Raw genomic sequence first — 25,391 nt, forward strand, 5'->3', positions numbered from 1 at the left:
TTCTGTGAAAAGAAAGCAAACCTGTGTCTTGTTTGAGATCTCTGATGTAGACAATGACTTGGACTGAACCTGCTCCCACCTACCCCAAAGGAATACTAACCAGAGACTACAGAGCCAAAGGCACAGGGGCACAAAGGCTGTAGGTGGCAATGCTGACTGCAGCAGCAGCAGCACTTATTCCCCTCCATGGCATAGAATCCCAAGATTTTTGAGTAGCAGCCCTGAGAGCCCATGAGTCTGAACCCCTCTTTCCTGAAGGCGTTTTCTAAATTCTCCAAGTATGTGTATCTCAACCGCAGTGCACCAGCACTTCTTAGATGTCTCATCCATACCCAATAGCAGAGAGTTTCTGTAGGCGAGGCCTGGAGAGAAGCATATTCAAAAAGCACCCTAGATGGCTCTGATCTCAAGGGAGGTTTGACTCAATGGTGGTCTCTCTTCACTGACCTGCACTGGCAACAACCAGGAGGCATTTCCCAGTGACCTGCAGGTGGAGAGCGCTAACTGGATGGCTGACTGGCCTCATCCTGGGGGGGCCTCATCACACCACTGTGACAGAACCTCCTGAGGACCCAGACTGCATTGGGAAAGCACACGACCCTGAGCTTTCTAGGGGAGCCCCCACCCCTACCCAAACTTCTTAGGAGACACCCACATTCGTTTCCTCAGGGACTCCCCCAAACCCACACCTAAGCTTCTGAGGTAACACTCCCACCCCCATCCGAGATTTCTAGGTAAGATCACCCATCACTGTTAAGGTGAAGATGGAGGGGAGAAGACGCGATTGATGCAAGAACCTGAGCAAATGCTGCCTCCTGTCTGCCACACAGGGGCCAATGATGGATTGAACAAAGAATGACAGACCCCTTCAGCCAGCAGAGGTCGTCACTCTGCCAGCAACCACAGCTCGCCTCATCCTTCTGCCTGGAATGTGCTTGCCTTAATTTCGCTCCTTCTAGAGCCTTTTTGTTGTTGTTGTTTTTGGGTCACACCCGGTGATGTTCAGGGGCTACCCCTGACTCTGCGCTCAGGAATTACTTCTGATAGTGTGCTGGAAACCACATGGGATGCCAGGGTTTGAATTCAGGGTGGCTGCACGCAAAGCAAGTGCCCAAGTTGCTGTCCTATCATTCCAGTCCCTTGTAACTTTTTGGTTCACCAAACTGAGACTCCAGATCCAGGAAAGCAATCTATCCTACTGCTCTAGATTTTTATTCCCAGCAATAATTTAAAAATGCTCACAGGTTATAATCAGGGGCTGGCAAAGCAGCTCAGTAGAACAGTTCCCTGGCATGTGTGAGGTTACTGGTCTGATTGCCGGCACTGCCAGAAACTTTTGGAAACACCTTACTTACTGGCCATTATAATACTCTAGGGACTGTGCCAAGCAAATTTAATGCTTTTTCTGGTGTCACAGAGCTGCCAAAAGGGCTAGTGGTGCAGGCTTTGCATGCAAGAACCTTGGGTTTGCTCCTCGGCACCACGTGATCCCCCAACATCACTAGGCCTGAGCAACATGCTAGTAGTAGTCTCTGAGCACTGCTACATGAACAGTAGTGTCCTCTGCTGTGAATGGTGGTGCTTTTGCATACTGGTGGTTGTGAGAAGCTGAAATGAGTTTGAGCCTAAATTGCAGGGAATACAGTCTAACGAATCCAGAAGTTGTAGGTGGATTCAAATCAAATCACCCCTTTTCTTTTTCTTGTTTTTGGACCATAGTCATTAGTGATTTACTTCTGGTTCTGTGCTCAGTGGACCACACAGGGTGCTGGGGATTGAACAAAGGTCAAATGTGTGCAAGATAAGCACCTTACCAGCTGTACTCTTGCTCCAGCCCCCCTTATCATGCCACTGAAAAGGAAATAAACGTGTAGATCAATATGAAAAATTGATCTTTTTAAAGAAACTGATGTTAAACTATCATAAATCAATTATGAATAAATCAATTAAAATGCAAGCATGTTTTTATTGACCCAATAAATGGAGACCAGGGTTCACCGTAAAATATAAACAAAAGAAAACAGCAGAGTTTCCTGCTTCTGCTCCCCTCAGACACCTACAGCCTCTGGATTTGTTAGACTGTGTGTCCCTCTGCAGTTTGGGCTCAAGCGCATTTCAACTCTCCTCACAATCAACTTCACATACCAGGATGTAAGAACACCACCATTCACAGCAGAAACACTACTACCAGGAGCTTCTCAGAAAAACCCAAGCAGCAGACAGAGGGAGGAGTAAACAAAATTTATTTGGGAGAAAATAAAGCCCAAGAGGGAGAAAGGAACCAACTGTACTGTGTAAAGGCAATTCTGGGCAGATGCCACTAACTGAGGACTGGGTCCCTTCCTCTCCCTCTTTCATCAGCGGGTGACAAAAAGCCCAAGGAAGGATATGGGTGGATATGAGAAGACAGAGAGGCTTACAACAATTACCAAGTCCACAGACACAAAGCAAGAAAATAAAAGATGACAAAATAGACAGTATAAACTAAATTAAGGTTCTGTTGGTTGGGTAGGAGATGTGGCTTGTTGGCGCCCAGGTTTGATCCTCAGCAAACAAATCTGTTGATCCCATCAGAAACCCAAATTTATATATCATAAGTAACTAACTTTAGCACCAGGGAAATGGCTCACAGGACTGGAGTGGATACTCTGCAGGCAGGAGGTCCAAATTTAATCCCTGCACTATGTGGTCTCCACCCACCACCACCAGGTGGGACTCTCAAACCCAAGTAAGATACATAACTACGCACCAGTATAAGCTTTATATAATCAAAATATTCATGCTCCACACCCAAATCCCAAAAAGGAAATTTTATGGGACAGAAAAAAAAAAAAAACATTACAGCAAGCGGAGCATTTGTCTTACATGCAGCCACCCCAGGTTCAAGCCCTGGCACCACAAATGGTCCCGAGTACTTCCAGGAGTGATCCCTGAGCAAAGCCAGGAGTAAATCTTGAACAACGTGTGTGCACCCCCATACCCCAAAGTAACTTAGAGAGACAGGAATGATAGCGGAGGTTAAAGCACATGCACACTTTGCATGTAGCAACCCCCAACTCGATCCCTGAACATCATGGTCCCCTGAGCATCACTGAGAACAATCCTGCTAGTCCCCAAGCAGTACCAGAGTGGCCCAGGGAACCCACAGGACCCCACAGGCCCTCAAGCTGAACCACCAGCCTGGCTGGTTGAGAATGATATCTCCTCCTATTTCTTCGCCTGCCCCTACTGCCCATTAATTTCTCGGTTTTGGGCCATACCAGTGGTGTTCAGCTGTAGAGACAGTACAATGGTTAAGTCTGGACTTGGGTTCTAACCTCAGCACCACATATGGTTCTGTAAGCACTGCCAGGTATGGCTTCTGGCATTTTGTTCTCCATCTGCACAGAAGAGGAGGGCCAATTTCATCTCAACTTAGTTCCTTGCCAGATTTCATGTGCTACAGACACATGCCCCTATGGCTCCTGAGATGAACAAGAGAACGGCAATGGAAACGGACAGATCGTAGACACTGCCAACCATAACAACGGGTCTGAGTGCCAGAGGCAGGGGGTAAATGTCACGGCCCATTCTGGATATTGATCAACAAATGACAAATGGTTCCACCTTCTCATTCATTATAAAGATTCAGCCACTGCCAAAATTTTGTCTCCTTCAAGGCGCCCAGCATCTAATGTGATACCTCTAACTAAAGTAAAACCCACAAGGCTCCTCTCAGGAAAGCCTCCACAGAAGGCTTTGCTGGGCCCTCCAAGCATCTGGCTTATGTCCCCAGTCCCCATAAAAACCCAGAAGAGATAAAGGTGGAAGAATTTTCTGTTCTTTCTACTGCAGCATTTGAGGACTGGGACTCAGTCTCCCAATCTCCTCACCCCTAAGGAGGGCAATAGGGTTGGAGATTGAGCTTAGCACCCAATGGCCTACAATTCTTGCCTGGACAATAAAACCTACATATGTCTGAGGTCCTGAAAGAAGAAAAAATAGCTTTCTTAAGACCCCAATAAAGTTGTGCAGTTTTCTGGCGCAGCGCAGAAATTTGCATTGCCTCCATTTGTCTATTCTCGTTTATAATACACCAGTGAGAAACTCCTAGATCCTATGAGCCACTCTAAGCTTAAATTTACTTAACCGAGGGGCAAGGCCGTGCAGGTGGGAAATTTACAGGGCAAGGGAGGTGAAAACCTGGACTACGGAATGCTCTCACAGAGTGCAAGTGAGTGGGAAACAGATCTCTGCTATGGAATGGCCTCTAGCTGGGGGAGGGGGGAGTAAAAGGATGGGGAGGGAGGTGTCTGTCTGCATAAACTGTGGCACTGTCAGATGCCTGGTGTGGGGAAACACGTATCTGTGGTCAGAGGTGCTGAGTAAAATAATGAGTGAAGACAGTTTCCCTCTTTACACACAAACACTGCACACATACATGAATTGAAACTTACACTTTCTGTGCACTTTACAACCCTACTCATCATCCCAGAATTCTCAGCTAGATGGATTCATACTACACCACACTATACAGAAGCTCAGTGGGGGACACCAAAGAAAAGAAATCCTCAGGAACAGAGACATAGCTCCACAGGCTAAGCACATGCACTGCAAGTAGGAGGTCCCCAGTAGCACCTGGTCCCTTGAGCAGAGTCAACAGGACCCCCTGAGCACCACTAGGTGTGATCCAAACCAACAAAAATTAAAATACCCCAAACCAAGATCATGCTGTTTCCAAAAATTTGGGCTGGCCCTCATGGAAATGGCTTATGGGGGCTACCTGACTCTCTCCCTGGAGAATGCCCCATCTGCACTGGCCATGCTGAGCTGTAGGGGAACTTTAGCCAACTGAGTCTTTTTTGGAGTGGGGAATAAAAACCTGAGACAGAGGCCAGTTTGTGCTGGACACCGGGAAAGAGTTCTGGAAATTAAGAGCCCTGCCAGAGCCAAGTAACACTGAAAAAAAAATGAAGAAAAGAAAAAGAAGCAATGTGGAGGTCACAAGGAGCAGGGACAGGGGTGGCCACGCCCACCACAAATGCATGAGGCAGGAAAAGGCCTTAATAATGGGGGGCGCGTCTCCCTGCCTACTCCAGATGGAATCCTGGTGACTGAGCTTCCACAAGCAAGGCCCAGATATGTGGGTTCCAGGACTAAATCTCCAGGCCGCATGGCGGCAGAGGACCCAGGCTGTCCCTCCCCAGGTCCCCGCCCATCCAGAAGACTGGCTGTCATCTCCACAAATAGCCTCCGGGCACCATCTTAGCACACCAACAGCCCTGGCCCAGAGACACAGCAGCAAGTCCCAGATGACACCACAGCACCAGAGAACTTTCCAGACTATACCAAGACAATATCACTGGGATACCCCAGATGAAGCAGGTGCAGTCTCCCCACCTACTCTAGATGGAATCCCGGTGACCAAGAGCTTTCAAAGCAAGGCCTAGGTATGTGGGTTCAGGACTAAATCTCCAGGACACATAGTGGCAGAGGACCTGGGCTGTCCCTCCCCGGGTCACCACCTGCCCAGAAGACTGGCTGTCATGCCCACAATTTGCCTCCGGATGCCATCTTAGCGCACCAACAGCCCTGGCCCAGAGACTCCCAATTGTCTCTGGATTAGTGCCATACAGAGATGTCTCTGGAACCCAACCATTTACAGTCTAGAAATTTACATTTACAATTGCGCCCATGTGAGCTCTTGTGATATTCGAAATGAGCTATGGAAAATATATTATCTCGTGTCTGCCCCTGGCAGGTAGGCTTGAATGATGATGGGAAAATTCGAGCAAAATTAATGCCCCAAATTAGAGAGAACTGGGGAAATTGTCTGCCATAGAGGCAGGGTGAGGACTGCGATATGTATGTATATGGGGGGGGAGGGGGTTGATACTTTGGACAATGGTGGTGGAAAATGTGCACTGTGGAGGCATGGTTGTTTCATCATTGTATAGCTGAATCTCAAACATGAGAGTTTTGTAACTCTATCTCACGGTGATACAATAAAATAAAAAAGTAATGTGAAGTTCATGGCCAATTCAATCAGCTTAATCAATGGCTGAACAAAATAGCAGTACTCCTACATTATTTAAAAAAATAATAATAATGGGGGGATGGAGGAGTAGCAGTGAACACACCCAACAGTGCTCAGGGGACAATATGTGATGCCAGGAAGGAACCAGGTCAGTTGTGTGCAAGGCAAAAATGCCTTGTGCCCTCTACTATCTCTCCAGTCCAGAGGAATCCGATTCAGAGAGAAGAAGGACAAGAGATCCATAGGAGCATAGTGGGCGTGGGCCCAGTCCACTTATCAGCCCACACAGCAGTCTAATGGGATTCCGGGCTCTGGTTCTGCAGAACACCCATTTCCTCCCACCACTTGCTGAGAGCCAAAGGTTAATTTAAAAGACACCAGGAAGCAAGGCAGAGAGGTGAAGATGGGGGAGGAGGAAGGCTTCTGAGGACATCTCCACCTGCCAACAGAGAAGCAGAGCTGTTAATGAAGGATGTGTCAGGGCTGCTGGGGGCAGTGATAGAGGGGTCCATTACCCAGGGACATCAGGAGCTGACAGTTCTCCAGCATCACCTCCTGGGTAAAAGCCACAGCCACATCACTGAAGGTCACAGTCATCTGGGAAGGGAAAGAAAGGTGCAACCAGTTGGCCTTGGAACTGCTGAAAGAAACCAAGCTCCTGTGTGCACTGCTGGTGAAGGTTGCAACCACCACACTCTGTGATGAGCTACACGCTGGGCTTAAGGCAGGTAGACGTGGACACAGCTGAGAAACCTATGAGATAACCGCTGGGCAGCCATATGAGATGATGGAACCCACGTGTGGGCTGTGAGAGAGCAGACAGACATCTCACGGATGGGAGAGATGAAGGAAAAAATGACAAAACCAACAGTGGTAACAGTGGCGGTGGCGGAGCCCCAAGAATTCCCAGGAGGGGAAAGGGCTAAGGGAACCCTGGCTAAGCCCGGTTCGGGTGTGGCCCTAGTAACACCTCTGCCTCCCTGGACCTTGTTCTGGATCGAGTGATGCTCCCACGGCATCTGCAGCTGCGCCCTGCAAAGACGGCCAGGCGCCGGTGCTGGGGTCGGTCACCCCTTCTCCAAGTCGGGGAACCCCAACATTGCAGTCTCTGCTGCCCCGAGCACCAAGCCCAGCTCGGCGAACCAAAAGCCATGGATCAGCCCTCCTCGCAAGCACAGGCAACCGAGGTTTCGGGAGCCCCAACACACAACCTCGAGCTTCGCTAACCAGGGGTTAAAAAACTCGTTTTGTTTCTGGGGTACCCTAGAAGGTGCTCGGAGTCACTTTAAGCCAGCACCCTCCCCCCCCCCGGACTAAGGGCGCCGGCTCCGGCAAGGGCCGGGTGGGACACCCCTTCCCCCCAAAAGAGGCCACGATCCCCATGGGAAGCGGGACTCCGGCAAAATCCACACAGCTCGCCCCAGGCCCGTCTTAGGGTCTCCCCGAGGCAGCCACGGCCCTGCCCCGCCAAGACTGCGTCGCCAGAACGAGTGCGCCTCTTCCGAGCGTCAACCCCACACTAGGTCGCAGGCTCCAGTGCCGCTCGCGTCCCCCCAGCAGTGTCTACTCGCCTGGATTCGTCGGCTCGCCGCCACCATCGCGGGAGCAGGGCGTCCAGGTCTTCGACGGCCGTCCGTCCCGGGGAGGCGCGGCTCGGGCTCTCTCCCGACCGTGAGAAGGTTGAGAGGCAGAGCGAACCCATCTCCGGCCACTGCTGACACGCCGGAACGAACAGCCAAGAAAGCCGGCGGCCGCGGCGGAAGTCCCGCCCACTAATGCGGGTCGCCGGAAACGCCTTGACGCGCCGCCTCTGAGACGCGCCGACGCAGGCGGCCGGCTGGGTGAGGTGTTTTCTTTCCTCCCACGCGACCACTGGAGGCGCGATAATCCGGAAGTACATTTCCACGCGCCATGTAGCCGGAGCGTGGGCCCGGCCCCTGGGATGCCACTCAGGGGTATGGCCGACGGCTTCTGTCCGCTTCGCACCCGGAAACACCGTGATTCGGGAAGCCGGAATATCCCCCCAAGGTTTGGGCAAGTGCTTCTGCACGGAACGCTTCACCCCAGTCCCGGGTCCTCTGCTGGGGCAGCGGAAGCAGGGGGAGCCCTTCCGGAGCGCCGGAAGGCCCGCCTCCTGAGCATGCTGGCCCCGCTGGGGCGAAGGGGCTCCGGCGTTCTCTGCTGGGAGTGGGCGGGTCGCGAGGCAGCAGGCTGCGTAAGATGTCTGCGACCCCAAGACTAAGCCATGGACTCAGTCGGTACTTGCTGAGCCCTTGTCTCTTGACATTGCCTGCTGAGAATAGAATGCAACAATTCGTGGCATCAATCATAGGGAAAACATCGTTAGGCTAGGAAGAAAGAATTATTTAACGTCAAGCAGACCGCAGCTAAGCCATCACCTGAAGTTGCAGCCAAGAGCAGGAGTACAGAGTTTTTCTGGCATCCATTGCAATGGTGTAAAAAAAAAAAAGTACAAGAATGGAGTTTTTCGGTTGGTTGCCTCACAATATACTGAGGTATATTGAGGCAGTAGTGTCACAACGCGGGCTGAGAGGGGTCCCCTGTTGCTGGGAATCTTTGTGGTAGATACATTGTTTTATGTCCTGTGTGGACATTTGTTAATTTACTGATTGTTTCAGTTCCCCACTTCCCTTTCTGCCCAGGTAACAGATGAGTTTGGGCTGTTATATTCTGAATCATAATTTATAATTTCTGACCTATTTATCTCTGCCCAGTGCCCAAATGGGCCGCTAAGAGCTTCCGCCTCTGATTGCCTCCTTGGTTACCTGTACTTGATTAGCTGCTTATATTCCTAACTTTCCCATCACTATTACAATACATCAAGATAAGGCATTTCTTAATCCCAAGAGTATATGGAGGGCAAAGCAAAAACTGCAATTTACCCCTTACATATTACAAGAACATCAAAAGAATTGACAGAATCAAAGGAATAGACACAACGTGAGCCCCCACTCACCCCAGTCATCCAGATTCCACTATGTGGTTGATGATTACATATGTAGCTTATGCCTGCCAGATCCTAACTGCAGAATAGAGACAGTCAAGTGGGATGAAGCCAGTGTTGAAGTTGTGTTAATTCCTAGCCCTCATGTTTCCCTTCAGCTCATTGGGTAAGGCCCATTCAGGTGCTCAAAATTCAGTCCTTCAGGGCTGGAGCAATAGTACAGTGGGTAGGGCATGTGGCCAACTGGGGTTCAATTCCCAGCATCCCATAAGGTCCCCCGAACACCTGAATAATCCCTGAGTGCAAAACCAGGAGTAACCCCTGTGCATAGCCGGGTGTGACCCAAAAAAAGCAAATATATATATGTATGTATATATTAAAAAATACAATCCTTCATTGACTGTTGAAGATGTTAAACACATCAGAGAACTTCACTGCAATACCTAGGTGAGTTTTGTTAGTTTTGGGGCCACGCCCAGCAGTGCTCATGGCTTATTCCTGGCCCTGCCACAGGAATTACTCCTGGCAGTGCTTGGAGGGACATATGGAATATAGGGGATACTCCATCGGTAGGATGCATGCAAAGCAAATGCCCAGCCCCTGTACTATTGCTTTGCCCCCATGAATCTGATGATACATTGTTAGACTGATTCATATTATATATGATGTATTGAATGTAATATCCATATATACCTATTGACCTAATGTTAAAATTTTGGAAAAATTCCTCTTCTCAAAATATGAACTTAAGTCTAGGAAAAAAGTGCAGGGTTGGAGTAATAATACAGAAGTAAAGTAGGTAGGGTGCTTGCCTTGCACAGGGCCAAGCTGTGGACAATTCCATATGGTCCACTGAGCACTGCCAGGAGTAATTTCTGAGCATTGCCATACTTGTTTGTAGAACTATTTGTTTTCTGGATGAAGAAATGGGTTGATTTTGTTCCTTACTCTATGCTGCAATTTAAATTATGTTTTGTGTGTGTGTGTTTGTGCGCATGAAGTATATGGCATAAAATTAAAATGATATGACAAGATAAGCAGTGGGATGCTCTATCCCTTACTCTCCCCTTATTCATTGAGCTAAGTGACTTTAGTAATGGTCTGAGTTAGATCCCTGGCACCAAACAACCCTTGAGTACTGCCAGATGTGGCCCAAAATGCAACTACAAAAGAATATATGTGTATATTATAAACATGTTTTAAAAAGACATGAGGGGCAGGAGACAGTATGGGGGTTAAAGCGCTTGCTTTCCACACCAGCGACCCTAGTTCAAATCCTGATCTCCTGAGCATCACCAGGTGTGACATCTGAGCACAAAACCAGGAGTAAACCCACCAGGTATGATGGTAGGGCGCTTGCTTGCATGCAGCATACCTGGCTGCCACCCAAAAAGAAAAAAAAAAAGGAATTATATCAGACAATGTTCAATCATAGAGGCAATATGACAGAGGAATGCTGTGATCCAATGACTCAGTGCTGAGAACTATACCATGTTTATTTTATTATTTGGTCTTTGGGCTGCATCCAGTGGTGCTCAGGGATTACTCCTGGCTCTGTGCTTAGGGAGCACTCTTGGCAGGGCTGGGGTACCAGAAAGGGTGGCAGGAATGAGCCTGGACTCCTGCAAACAAAACCTTCCTTCCAGCCCACTGAGGGAGTTCTCTGGTCTAAGGGTTGGAATTTTATTTTTTATTTGAGTGTTTTGTTTTTGGAACACACCTCACAATGCTCAAGAGTTACTCCTAGCTCTGTACTTAGCAACTACCCTGGTAGTGCGAGGGGAACCACATATAATGGTGGGGATCAAACCCAGGTTGGTATGCAAGGCAAGTGCTCTACCATCTCTTGGGCCCTGAGGGTTGGGATTTTCCTTTTGGGGGGGGGGAGGCACACCCAGCGTTGCTCATGGGTTACTCCTTGCTCTGCACTCAGGAATTACTCCTGGGTGCTCAGGGGACCATATGGGATGCCAGGGATTGAACCCAGGTTGGCCGCATGCAAGGCAAATGCCCTACCCACTGTACTATTGCTCCAACTCCAGGGTTGGGATTTTGAACTTTGTCTTTAGACAGGGTATACTGTCCCAGGTCCTGTGGAATGTTGTTAATTTTGGAATTATGTGTAAAACTTCCTTTCTTCTTTTACCTTATTTTTTAATGGGGTAGGAGAGGTATAGAGAGATATTTCTAGGGTTCAGGTGCTCACCTTGCATGCAGAGAACCTGGGTTCAATCCCTATCATCCAGAGCCCTGCCAGGAGCGAGCCCAGGGTGTAGAACTGCAGAAGGAAGAATGAGCCCTGAGCACTGCAGAGTGTTGAGCCTGGGAGTGCTCAGGGGTTACTCCTGTCTCTACGCTCATTTTTTAAAACAAGGGAAACCTCCTCTATGCTCCCCTGTAACTCATCATTTCTCCCCACTGCACCTGAGATCTGGTGTCAGATTGGAGAGCTAAATCCCACAGGAAGGAGGCCCTGGAGCAAGATGAGATAAGAGAGGAGTCAATCCCAGGTATGGGACTAAGCAGGGCGGCCAACAGGGAGCTTCCCTGGAGAGGTGGCAGAGCCCACTCAGGCCTTAGTGGGCACCTAGGGCCAGGGATCGGCCACAATCCTGGAAAAATTTCCCCAAATCTCCTCCCAAGGAATTGCAGGACCTGGAGCACCCAGACACCAGCCATAGGTGCGTTTTCATTCTTGGAGTCTCCCAGTGCCAGAACACAGAAAAAGGAGCTTTGCTTGATGGTGGGGAGCCCAGTCCACAGTGTGGAAGTGAGTCCAGAACCCAGACATGATATTCACACCTTTCAGGAGCTCACATTTAATGAAAAGCACACAGAGAAAAAATAAACCTCAAAACAAAATCAATTTAAGTAAAAAGGACACAGGGACTGCTCTCAAGCCCCTTTCTCCCTCAACCACATATCTTTGCTTACTTTTTCCACTCTGGAGAAGCTCATATTCTCTTTTGAGTACATATTTCCTCTTTTTCTCTCCCCTCCAACTTGTTTTTGTTTTGGGGCCACCTCCAGCATGCTCAGAACTTACTCCTGGCTCTGACTTACTGATCCAGGGATCAGTCCTGGTGGTGCCACGGATCAGATCTAGGTCAGATGGTGTGCCAGGCAAGCACCCTACCCTCTGTACTATCACTCTGGCCCTCCCATTGTATCTTTCTAATTTTCATTCCTTAAAAACTACCTGGCATCACTAAAATTGGAGTATCCCTTCTGTGGAACTGCTAACAAGAGTTAGTTTGAACCTCAGAACTGTGACTGGTAGGGAGATTCGACCCCAAATGCCTGGTGCTCCTCAATGTTTAGTCCCCATGCAAATTTGCAAAGTGCTAAGGCTCAGGCTGGATGAAGTCCTTGGCGACTAGATTGAGACCCCAGTGAGGGGACAGATCCATGGTGAAGGTGCAAGGCAGAGCATGCCTCTCTGTTTGACCCTTCCCCACCAGCATCTTCCCTTCTCCTGCCTCAGTGCTCAGGGAGTGCTTAGGTCAGTTTAGATAGCAGCCTTGGCACTTGAGGCATTTGGAGCACATGTCAGTGGCAGTTTTATTCATCATTGCAAATGAGGCAAGCAAGAACTCCTTTAACAGGCGAATGGCCAGCATACTTTTACTGCCCTTGCTGAGAGCAATTAAAAACAACTGGGCCAGTGTTAGTACCACAGCACAACAAGCAGGACACTTGCCTTGCAGTGGCCGACCCAAGTTCCATCCCTGGAACCCTCATATGGTCCTCTGAGCCCTGCTAGAATGATCCCTGAGTTCCGAGCCAGGAATAAGCACTGAGTAAAGTCAGGAGTGAACCATGAGCACTGCCAGTTGCGGCCCAACCCTCCTCCCAATGTAGAGAGGTTTGTAACACAAGTCTATTGTAAGAACAACGTGGGAGAGTGGGAAAACTGTGGTGGGACTACCAGCCTCAGACCAGAGCTGGCTTTGTGGGAGAAAACGGAGAAAATCCGAAACCTGCAAGATCTGTCATGTGGCTCCCGATGCTACCTAGTAACCACACGTAGCCAAGGACATGGACACAGGCAGCCTAATTTTTTTCTTTTGGGGGCACATTCAGTGATGTATGGGGTTACTCCTGGCTCTGCACTCAGGAATTACTCCTGGCGGTGCTTGGAAGACCATATGGGATGCTGGGAATCAAACCCAGGTCGGCTGCGTGCAAGGCAAATGCCTTACCCACTGTGCGATTGCTCCAGCCCCAGGCAGCCTCATTCTTGAGGGGAGAATCAGAACCCACAAATGTTCAGGATGCACGGGCAGGTCCTCAGTGGTTCAGCAACAAGCAGACGCCTCATGGCTCCTTCCTTACATTCATACCAATGCATTTAATGCTTCCTGGCCAATGAAAGAAATGTTTTCTTAAAAAGAAAAAAGTCCTTGTAAGCAGAGAAGGGGCGACTCTCATCTGCATCCCTATATCTCTGCCTGACTCAGACACAGAGGTGGATGAGGTCTGCTGTGTCTTTCGAGGGTCTTCCCTGGAACCATGCGGAGTGGGACTCAGTGAGGTCAAGAGCAGGAGGTCACTTAGCTGGAGTGGCTCCCAGTCCTGTTCTCAGGGCTGGTGTACAGTGTATCACAGGAGCTGATATGAGCACGAGTCACAGGAACACATGTGGAGAGCACACACAGGTTGGGCTGAGTCCAGGCCTGGCCAAATCTGTGTCCCCAGAATGGGTCATCCTTTCCCTCCCATAGGGGCCTGGGGTGGGAGAGGGTGGCAGTGGTAGTGTGGTGGGGTTAAACATTCTCCAGGGTTGTGGCTACTTCTGGGGGCCCCAGGAGTATGGCTCTCGAGTAGCCTCTCAAAACCCTCCCGGCCGCATCTCCTGTGAAACCCATGTGGGGCTCAGGGCCACCAATGACTTCATTCTCAGCCTCATTACCGCAGGGTCCCCTAAACTGACAGCTCCCCCGGAAATGGGCGTGGCCTGCCCTTGACTGGTGGAGGGTCTAACTACACAGTCATAACGGGCCCAGTCCTCAGACAGGCCAGCAGGGGGCGGGCACAGTTGGCCTCGGGAGAGAGGGAGAGTAGAGGTTGAGGGTAGCTCACACAGGGGCAGCTCCTGGTTGGCTCTGGGGTTACTCCCGATGGGGGGGGGTTGACTATAAGCCCCCCCATCACCCCCACTCGAGACAACTTGTGACTGTTGGTTCATTAGTGACTGGGGGAATTCCTGTTCGGACCCTGCTCGTGACTCCAGTGGAGCCCAGAAGCTCATCAGGGAACATCCGCAGGTCCCACGTGGTGTCCCCCTTCCCTGCTCCTGGGGGACACCTGCTCCCCTTCCCACGAGCCTGTTCCTGCTTCACGGTCACACCCTTGCGGCCGAGACCCCCGCCCCTCCCGCCCCTCCAGAATCCCCCAGCATCACCTCCTCAGGGCTGCAGGAAGCTACGTGAACCGGAGCTGGGGAGCCGCTCCTCCAGAGCTGCGGGGAGATCGTGGAGCCCCGCCTTCAGTGCCCCCCACAACCTCTGCTCCCTTCCCCCCTCAGCGCCCCCACAACCCCCTCCTTTCCACCCTCAGCGTCCTCACACGCCTTCCTCTCAATTCCCCTGCATCCGGCCCTTTCTCCCCTCTCCTGCATCCCGCTGAGCAATGGGCCGCTTGGAGCATCAGGACACGTCCACGTTTGGCCACAAGGACACGCGCAGGCGCGGCCGTGACAGCATTCTGGCCTCAGCTGTCCCCGTCGACGCGCCGCCTGTAGTCCGGCTCCAGGGCCGAGCTGGGGCGCTGTCGCTCCGGGTGGCTCCTAGTTGTGGCCTCAGTTTCCCCGGCTCTAGACTGGGCGGCCGGATTGCATCGCGCGGAATCCTCCGCACTCGAGGACTCGCTAGGGCACCTCGGTCCTTTCAGACCCTTGAAAGGGGCATTTGCCGCTGTCGCAGGTGTTGGGGACAGACCCCACCCGCACCCCTGGGGCTCGTTCCTCCCACGCACCTCTCGAGTTCGGCCCGGCCCTCTCCGGGGACGACGGCGGGAGCAGTGTCCCAGTGACCCTTTTCCTGAGCGCCTCTGAACCGGGGGTGGGGCAAGGAGGAGTCCGAGACTGGACGTGGGGACAGTGCTGGAGTGGCTGAGCTGAGCGACCGCGGAGAAATAGGGGAGAGTGGGGCGGGTCCCGACTCCGCGCGACAGTCGCGGGGTAGCAGACAGAGGCAGCCGCGCGTCTCCCCGAGGCTGACGTGGCAGCCGCACGGCTCTGAGCCGGGCGCTGTAGACGGCGCGGACACAAAGCCTCCAGCCAGGAGTCGCCTCAGCTCCCACTCGGCGTCTCCGCCCGCCCGTGACACGATCCGCCAGCAGAGGGCGCCCCGCGAGCTCTCCGGGCTGCCGGGGCTCGGCCCCTCGGGGGTCCACATCCTGCCCCGCGCCGCCTCGGTTGAATGCTCTAGCTGCAGGGCTGCCTGCCCCACCTCTGAAGCCAAATTCCTGGGTTCGGGCGACAGCATAGGGACGGCTCAAGTGGCGTTCGCCCCCCAGAACCACGCAGGGTCGCCCGGAGCACCCGGGGATTGACGAAAACACCAAATGAGAGAAGTAGAGGCTCCAACGGCCGCTCCAGGGCCCTGCAGGGCAGCACCGGACTGGCCTGGAGGGGCCGGTGACTCCGAAGCTGGGGCAGCCCCTGCTGACGCCCTCCCTCCCTCCCTCCCCCTCAATTCCTGGGTTGTCCTGAGACTTGCCTGGAGGTGAAGCCTCCCTCCCCCTCTCCCCCTTCCCCCCCACACACAGAAGAATCAGAGCTAAGTGGAGTGAGGTGGAAAGGCCACTGACAGTGACGGAAAGTCTTTATTGGGTGTGGAGTGTGGGGTGGCCTCCCCCATGGGGTGAAGGAAGGAAGCTCTAGGGAGGCTTCTCTCTCTTATACCAGGAGAGTTTGGGGCCATGCCTGGCTGTTTTCAAGGACCACTCCTGTCTCTGTGCTTAGGACTTAACTCCTTGGCTTTACACTCAGATCTGACTCCTGGATCTGTGCTCAAAGCTCACTCCTCAGGGATTATTCCTAGGTCTGTGCTTGGGATGACTCCTGGCCCTGTGCTCTGGGATCACACCTGACTGCTCAAGGATCACTTGCTCTATGATCAAGGCTCACTCCTGACTCTGCTCTGTGCTTGACAGTACGAGGGGCGGAACCCAGGTTGGCCTTATGCAGGGCCAGCGCCTTCCCCCTTTTCTCTCTGTGGCACTGAGCTTGCTTAAACCTGTGGGGCCTTTCCTTGCAGCGGGGGGGGGGGGGGGGTGCAGGGCATGTGATGCCAGGATGGGCTTGTGCGAGCCCCGGCTGGGTCCGCATTCCTGTGGATGTCTTGACCTTCTACCCTTCCTGATCACCCAGCTGAAGCAGCTTTTCTATCTTCTTCTTGTGGCTCCTCCAATCCCCCTGCAGCCCCCCTTCCTCCTGCCCACTCATTAGTGAAAGATGAGGGCCCTGGGACCTGCCTTCATTGGCTACTCAAGCCCCTCACTGCAACAGGAAGCCCCAGCACAGCCCCAGAGGTCCTGCACGGAAATTCCTTCCCTGGCGCCTGCTCATGTCCTGGTCGGCTCAAAGCTGACTGCTCCCTTCCATCAAGGCCTCAGAAGACAAAGGTACCTCCGTTTTGGAAGTTGGACGCTATAATGCACCTCCCAGTGCTGTGTCCCAGGGCAAATCCCCAAATCATCTGTCATTGTGTTTCCTGCAGCTGCCTCAGTTCCCCCTCCCCACTGACAGGCAGAGCCCAGTATGAGGTCCAAACATGGGGAGCTCTGGCAGCCATCCACGGACACCCCGTCTCCTCACTCTGAAATGTGCCCAAGCAAGGCTGGAGCATGCCCGTGGTGGTACCCACTAATGGCTCCAGCTTATCCCACACCCCACACCAGGGTTCCAGAGGCCAGTGGTGCAGCCACTGATACAGAGTCCCAGAGATACTTTCAGACACCAGAGGGACACAGTTGCTGAGACCCAGAGTGCGTCTGAACAGAACACAAGAGCACCAAACCCAGAGTCCATCAGGATTCACGGTGCTGAGGCTTTTCCAACAGATTTTTAAGGCTGGAGAGGAAGGACAGCAGCAAAGGCTTTACATGGGGCTGACCCACACTCCACCCCCAGTACCACACAGGGTCTCCCCAGCCCACTAGGAGTGAGCCCTGAGCAGGCTACCTGTGGCACCAAAACAAAATGTGGGACCCAGGGATGACTCAGTGGCAAAGCAAGGTCAAGAGCTGGATACCTGAGGTGTGAGGCCCAAGGCTGACCCACAGCGCCAGCAGGAAGAGGGAAGAGAAGGGGCCCCGGCCTGCCCCACACCAACAGTCAACCAAGGGCCAAAACCAAAGGGTTTTGCTGCTGCCTAGTGTCTCCCCGTACCATCCCACATCGCCAAGGAAAGTCTGGCCAAGCTCTTCTCTGTCCTTTGGCAGGGGGAACTGAATTGTTGTCCCCTCAAAATGGTTTCTCTAGCTATCTGGGGTACCTGAGCCCCCCAGCTCAGAACTCCTGTCACTCCCACATGCCCCCAACCCAGCCCTGCAGATGTTAGACACATTTTTCCAGTGAGAAGCAGCCACTAGAGCTTTCATATGCGGCTCAGTGCCAAGCAGAACCGGAGTGCTCCAGAATCCCACGGAATTTCCATCAGGCTCAGGGAGGGTCCGGCCAACTTCCAAACACAATGGCCTCCACCCGCCCTGCTCTTGGGGGACCAGCGCCTTCCAGAGCAGCCAGATGCAGGCAGTGAGCTAAGGCTGACATCTGCCTGGTGGAGTGCGATGGCTGCAGCCATTTCTATTTCTCCTCTGCACTGAGTCTGGTGTTTTCAAACCTCTCCTGGTAAGGGGCTTTCTTGCATCCTGCAGCCAGTCCTGGGGGCCAGGCTCACTCCCCCCCACCCCACTCATGTCCTTGCTGAAGGCACAGAAAGTGGGACCTGACATGGCCATCCATGGCTGAACCCTGGCACTTGTCACAGTTTCTGTCTCGGTTCCGCTTGAATTTTGGGGTCACACCTGAACTTCATCTTGGGTGGGAGGTGGTGATTTCTGGGACAGTTGGGCTTTGCAGTGCTGGGGATGGAGCCAAGGTCACATGTGTCAGTCCAGCTCACTCACCACACTCCGTGTTTCCCTGCAGAGGCAGTGCCCACCACGTAGAAAGGGCACTCTGCTCACACCACACCAGCTTCACACACTCCCACTTTGTCCCACAGCAACCCCTGTCATCATGCAGAGACTTTTGCCACACTTGCTGGGGCAGGGGGATGCGGGTGCTGGGATTTCACAACCCCCCTGCTCCCATGAGCTTGTCTGGCGCCTCTGAGCAGGAAGTCTGCAGCTCTCACTGGGTCCCAGATGTGGCTTCACTTCTGGATGAACTCTGAGGCTGTCCTTGCGGATTCAAGTTGCTGTGTTTGCAATCTAGATCCAACAAGTATTGATCAATGGCCTCTGGGCCAGAGGGACCAGCACAGTAAATCTCGTACACGTCTGCAGATTCCTTCTCCCGGGTGTTGTCCTAGTGAGAGCATTAGCACTCCTCCTCTGGCTGAGCAGAGGCCCAGCAGAGGGGGTGGGAGGGAGCAGCAGCTCTGATCCATGACTTTAAATCCTGCTGACTCCAGGGTTTTGGAATGCTGGGGGCTGCTGCGGAAGTGGAGGCCCGCAGTGGAGGCCGGGTGGTCCTGGGGGGGCAGTGCCTGGGGCTCCATCCCTCTCAATCTCTGTGCTGGTTGTGGTGTACTCAGGCAAAGGGGGTTAAGATGAGCTTTGTGTGGGTTTGCGTTAGTCAGAGCTCACCTGGTGTTCATAATCCACATTCCACACTCTAATGACCTCTGCTTGCTTCTCTTCTCCTCTCTTCCCACTCTCCCCTCCTCTCCTCTCTTTTTCTCTCCCCTTCTCTTTTCCTCTCCTCTCTTCTTTTCTTTTCTGTTTTTAGAGTTTCTGGAGTTGAAAAGATGGTTCAGGGCCAGGGTGCTTACATATGGTCCTTACATTACACCTTGCATGTGGCCGACCTGGGTTCAACGCCTGGCATTGAATCACTTCCTCACCATCACCACTCCCACCCAGCCCCACCAGGAGTGAACCCTGAGCACAGAGCCAAGAGTCAACCCTGAGCACAACTAGGTGTGGCCCAAAAGCAAACAAAAAGAATTCCAGATATGTTAGTTTTTTTTTTCCTGATGAACACAGGCACGTGTTTCTGGAATGTTTCTTGATTTTTAAAAACAATCTTTAAATTAAGGGGGTGTTGTGCTAGGGTTCTTAGGTTGTCATAGCCAAGTCCACAATTGGGGAGCCTCAAACAACAGACATGAATCTCCTTCCAGTTCTGTCCCCACAAAATCAAGAGTCGGCAGATTGCAACTGGCATTTTCATCTCCTGAGGCTCCAGGTTGATGTTCTGGTGAGAGGGGCACATGGGTGGGTGGACAGATGGAATGGATGGGTAGATGGATGGATGATGAATGGATGGGTGGTGGATGGATAGATGGATGGTGAATGGATGGGTGAATAGATGGATTATGGATGGATAGATAGGTCGATGAACAAATGGGTAGATGGATAGAGAGGTAGTGGATGGACAGGTGGATGGATGGATGGGTGAATGGATGGATGGGTTAATGCATGACGGGTGGTGGATGAATGAGCAGATGGATAAGTGGTTGATGGGGAGATAGTGAATGGATGGATGGATGAAGAATGGTGGGCCGATGGCTGGGTGATGGATGGTAGGATGGATGAATGGGTAGGTAATATATATGTAATTGAAAATTTCTGATAACTTTGTACATCTTCTCTCCTCTCCCCATACCCCTCCAAATTAGGATTTTCTCAGACTTGTGAGAGCAAATACAGTAGAGCTTTAGGCTGCAGTATGGAAGAAATCCTGCCCCGGGAAAAGCCACTTCATCAGCACCCATGATTGACAGGCTCTGATCAAAGAATTTGACTCAGATTGATCTGTGACAGAGCTTGTCAATCATGGGTGCTGATGGGCTCCACGGAACCCCTGCTGGCTGGGCTGGACAGCAGCCTTTGCTCAGGGTCTGTGCTCTCTCTCAGCCCTGACCCCCATGCTCCTTGGACAGGCAAGTGTAGCAGGATCTGCTTCCGCAGGTGTGCCTCCTGCGAGATGCTCCTGGAGTGCTCCTGGGGCAGACAGCCCGTGGCTCTGCAGGCCCTGCCACTCTGAGGAGGGCTGGAGGGGCAGCTGGAGGAGTTGAGAGCTGTCTGGACTTTGTCTGGGGAGCCGTGGGTGGTGGCTGTGAGGATCCCTGTGGGGAGAGCCAGCTCAGACAATGGATTTCTGAGGGTGAGGGGGACAAAGGCGAGACAGCAGAGGTTCCTGAAGCATAGGCTCTCCTGGCTTAGATACTCACTGGGGACAGGGTGGGTGGCCCAGGAATGGCACGAATGCCTGTCACAAAGGCACAAAGCAGAAGCTGGTGTCCCCCATTGGGCTGGTTCAAGAACCGTTTCCATGGCTACCGCATCAGCCAATGCTCAAGCACTGGGGTCTGTTCAGTCTGAGAAGCTGCCACTATTGTTGATTTATTCCTTTCATTTTCTCACACAGTGGCTGGGGAATCTCAGATGCAGGTGACTAAGCCCAGCACATAATTAGGGAGCCAGGAATGCTCTTCACTTTAAATTCCTGAACAATGATCCCTAACAGAAGAAAACAAGGTGGAGGGTATAGAAATATGTTATGTGCACCTGTATGCATGTTTAAATGTGTGTGCGTGTGTGTGTGTTTCTGTGTGTGCATTTGCGCACGCTCACGTACCTCATTTCCCATGCTCTGTAACTCTCCACAAACATACATATGATCTAAGAACAATACCTTTACTCCCTTGGTTTACAGTCACACCACACGAGAGCTAAACAGGTTAAGGAAAAGAAGCCTGGGAAGACATTCTGAACACCATCTTTTTCAAAATGTTGCCTTCCCCGGCACACTCCCCCTTGCGCTGAGTGAGGCCGCAGCACCACCAGGGTCTTTGGATGCTGGATATGGAGGCAGCCTCCAATGCTAGCACATGCCACGCCCCAGACTCTGCATGCTGACTCTGACCTCAGCCAACAGTCTCCAGGCTGGGCCTTGCACTTCCTACATGGAGAGACAACACAGTGCCTGCAAGCACCTGGTCTTCGAATCCTTGTGATCACAGTTATGATTTGATCCCCATTGATATGATGGTTTTCAGCTGCTGTGCAGCCAGATTTTGGGGACCACCCACAAACAGGTTTGGTCCCAGAACTCTGCAACTGCAGGCATGTGTTGGCCACAGCTATGAGGTGAGACACCTGTGGAAGCCTCAGGGAGCACCAGAGAGGTTGAGCTCCTTGGGCCGAGATATGAGTCCCAGTACGCACACGATCCAGCATCTTAAACACTGCCTCTCCCAAAAGGAGGATGACTGTCAGCTAGTTACCTACACCCACCATGAGGGGCTGGGATGAGGGAGGAAATTTAAACATGAGGGAGACAGAAAGATCTGGTGGCCTGTTCCTTACAAACGCCTCCCTGAGTGACCTGAAGCTGCCAGGCCACAGGAGCTGTGGTGTCCTTGATGTCCTGCATGATGGCTGAGCTCACAGCTGCCAGGGTGGGAGAAGGAACTTGGTCCACCAGGGGTACCTCTGCAGACCTTAAGCCTCAGTGTTGAAGGCATTGCCCTGCATGTGTCTGTAGCACCTGGGATTGAACCTGCAGCCCTACATGGTCCCTGAACACCTTCCTGGGTCACTCCTAAACACCACTGGGTGTGACCCCCACTCCCCCCCAATAACATGGCATTGGCTCACAGACCCCAGAGATGGGCTAACTGGGAGCAGAGCGATGACTACAAAGTTCGGCCCCCCAGTTTAAATCCTGTTTTTGCATGTCTGTGCTGTGAGTCTCCATGAGAATCTCGAGGATGCCCACAAATCAATTCAGAGGCAAGAACTGGGAGAACCAAGGGGCCTCATCAGGGCTGTGGTTGTGTTTGCAAAGCTGAAGATGACATCGGTGGACACAACTGTTTGATCATGTGGGTCCCGCACCAGGGATGCAGGGAAGGCCCTCGACAGCTCCCATGGGTGCTGTGATCTGCAGCAGGGGCAGGATGGCCGCGGAGACGCAGGTGGTGGCAACAACCCCCATGGCACCTACAGCATCTTCAGCTGCTTGGGTCTTGGTGGGAGCAGGCATCACGGCATCTGCATGGTCCTGTTCATGCCCACCAGCTCCAACGTACCCCCATGTCTGTGATCGTGAACCAGCCACATGGCACCACTCTGCTCTGCTTACAGCACGGTGCTTGCAGGGGTGAGGCAGACACACCATGACACACCACTCAGGAGCTTCTGCAGATACACAAGGACAGGTGTTGTGGGTATGTACGTGTGTGGGTGTGCAGCAGGAATGGTATGTCTGTGTAGCAGGAATGGGAGTGTGTCTGTGTGTAGCGGGAACGGGGTGTATGTGTAGCGGGAATGAAGTGTGTGTGAGTTTGTGTATCAGGAACGGGATGTGTCTGTGTGATAGGAATGGGGTGCACGTGTGCTGCACTGGGCTGTGAACCTGAACCCTGAGTCCTGCGCCACTTCACGGGGAGAACTCGGGTTCACTCTGACCCAGTCTGCATGGGAAGAGCCCAGGGTAGCACCGGGAGGAAATTCTCACCGCAGCACCAGAAGACATCTCTGCTCCGCACCTTCCCTGGTGCCCCTCAGTTTCCATAGCAACTGCCTGCCTTGCTCTGCATTCCTCAGAATAAGGAGGGCTAAAATGGCCGGGGGAGCCCTGAGCAACAGGAGAGCCTGTGCCTGCGTTTCAATCTTTGAGTGCGTCACAGTCCGTGCGTGCATCACAAGTAAAAGTAAAAGATTATAATAAAAATACAATAAACTGAAGCCTAAGCCATAGTATAGTGGATAGAGTTTGTCTTGCACACAGCTGACCGGGGTTTGATCTCCGATATCCCAGGTAGTCCTGGAGCTGCCAGGAGTGGCCGCTGAGTGCAGCCCTGGAGCAGGTCCTCAGCAATGCTGGATATGACCACCCCCACCCCAGACGAACAGATAACGTCAAGTCAAAGATTGTAATAAAAATCTCTACATACTTTTGTTACCCAAAATTACAATATATTTTATTATGTCTATTGAGGCGAAAAGTCATCTGAATAGACAGAACATTCATTATAAATGAAACAATTCATTATTGAAAAAGTATGAAATCTTAGAAAATTTCATTTTCTCTGTGTATCTCCAGCTGTGACTACCAGCATTTATGATTTTATTTGCATCTATACTGTGACAACTGACAAACTTTAATCTTCTTTTTAATCTATACCCTGTATAGATTTCATCTGTACCCTATAGGGGCCCCAGATATATCCAGGAACTCTGCCGTGTCGGGGGTAAAACTCAGAGTCTCACTAAGCCCCCTTCGGGGCCAGATCAGCTATGAGTGTGGGGAGAAACATCCCCCTGAGCTCTAGCTGCCACAGTGAAGGCATGGAGTGGGAATGGGGTATATGTAGAGCAGGAACAAAGTATGTGTGTGAACGTGTGTGTACAGGAACATAAACATGCTGAAGACTTTTTTTTCTTTTTGGGTAACACCCAACAATGCTCAGGGGTTCAGGGGTTACTCCTGGCTCTGCAGTCAGGAATTACTCCTGGCATGCTCAGGGGATCATTTGGGATTCTGGGAATTGAACCTGGGTCAGCCACATGCAAGGCAAATGCTCTACCCACTGTACTATCGCTCCAGCTCTGCTGTTTTATATATATATATATATATATATATATATATATATATATGCTCTTTGGGTCACACCTGGTGATGCACAGGGGTTACTCCTGGCTCTGCACTCAGGAATTACTCCTGGCGGTGCTCAGGGAACCATACGAGATGCTGGGAATCGAACCCGGGTCGGCCGCGTGCAAGGCAAGCACCCTACCCGCTGTGCTATTGCTCCAGCCCCTCCGCTGTTATATTTTTTTTAAAGCATTTGTGTCTCTGTAAAGTAAACTGCTCTATGTCTGCCTGTGTTCCCCTTCATTCTGCTTACTCAGGTTTCCAACCTCTGAAGACATTTGAAACAAATCTGCTAATTACATTGGAGTTTTGTTTTATTTTGTTCCCTTTTGTCTAGGCCAGGCATTCATTTTTTTAAACTATTTTATTTATTTATTTTTGCTTTTTTTGGGTCACACCCACCCAGCAATGCTCAGGGGTTACTCCTGGCTCTGCACTCAGGAATCACTCTTGGTGGTGCTTGGGTAACCAAATGGGATGCTAGGAATCTAACCTGGGTCGGCCACAAGCAAGGCAAATGCCCTCCCAGCTGTACTATCACTCCAGCCCCCAGGCATTCTTTTCAAAGAGGCAAATGAAGCCACTATCAGAGACAATGCTCAGTTCTCAGCTGTTAAAAACCTGCAACAGTTTTTTTTTTTTAAATTTTTGTTAGTGAAACACCATGGAGTACAGTTGTAGATTTACAAATTTTTGTGCTTGGGTTTCAATTATACAATGATCAAACACCCATCCCTCCACCAGTGCCCATTGTCCACCACCACAGATCCCAGTATCCCTCCCACCCCCAATCCCCATCCCACCCTGCCTCTGTGGCAGGGTATTCCCTTTTGCTCTCTCTCTCCTTTTGGGTATTGTGGTTTGCAAAAGAGGCATTGAGTGGCAATCATGTTTGGTCTATAGTCTACTTTCAGCATGCTTCTCCCATTCTGGGAGGATCCTCCCAACACCCTTTATTTGGTGCTCCTTTCTCTATCTGAGCTCCCTTTTCCCCTAGAATATGTGGCTGGCCTCCAAGCCATGGAGCAAAACTCCTGGTACTAATCTCAGCCACTCTTGGGTGTTAGTCTCCTATTTTGTTACTTTATGTTCCCCAGATTAATGCAATCTTTCTATGTTCATCCCTCTCTTTCTGACTCATTTCACACTGGCAGAGGGATGGGTACTCGATCATTGTATGACTGAAACATAAGCACAAAAGTTGTAAGTCTGTAACTGTACCTCACGGTGATTCGTAAAAAAAAAAAAAATAATAAAAATAAAAAAATTAAAACCTGCAACAGTAGGAGTGATAGAGAGGGAACCTGGAAACATTGGTGGAGGGAAATTGACACTGGTGGTGGATTGGTGATGGAGCGCTGTATGTCAAAATCCAACTATGAATAACTTTGTTGTTCACTGTGCTTTAATAAAATAAAACTTCGGGGGGAAAATCTGCAAGAGTAAAATTCAATATTTATGAAGTGTAGAGTGAGCACCAGGTCAGCTGAAGACTGGGCATGTTTATGTTAGAAGTTAAGGGGAGAGGGGGGGGGGAGAGAGAGAGAGAGAGAGAGAGAGAGAGAGAGAGA

Source organism: Sorex fumeus, unplaced genomic scaffold (genome assembly GCF_029834395.1).
Source record: "Sorex fumeus unplaced genomic scaffold, SorFum_2.1 ptg000122l, whole genome shotgun sequence".
Lineage (NCBI taxonomy): Eukaryota > Metazoa > Chordata > Mammalia > Eulipotyphla > Soricidae > Sorex > Sorex fumeus.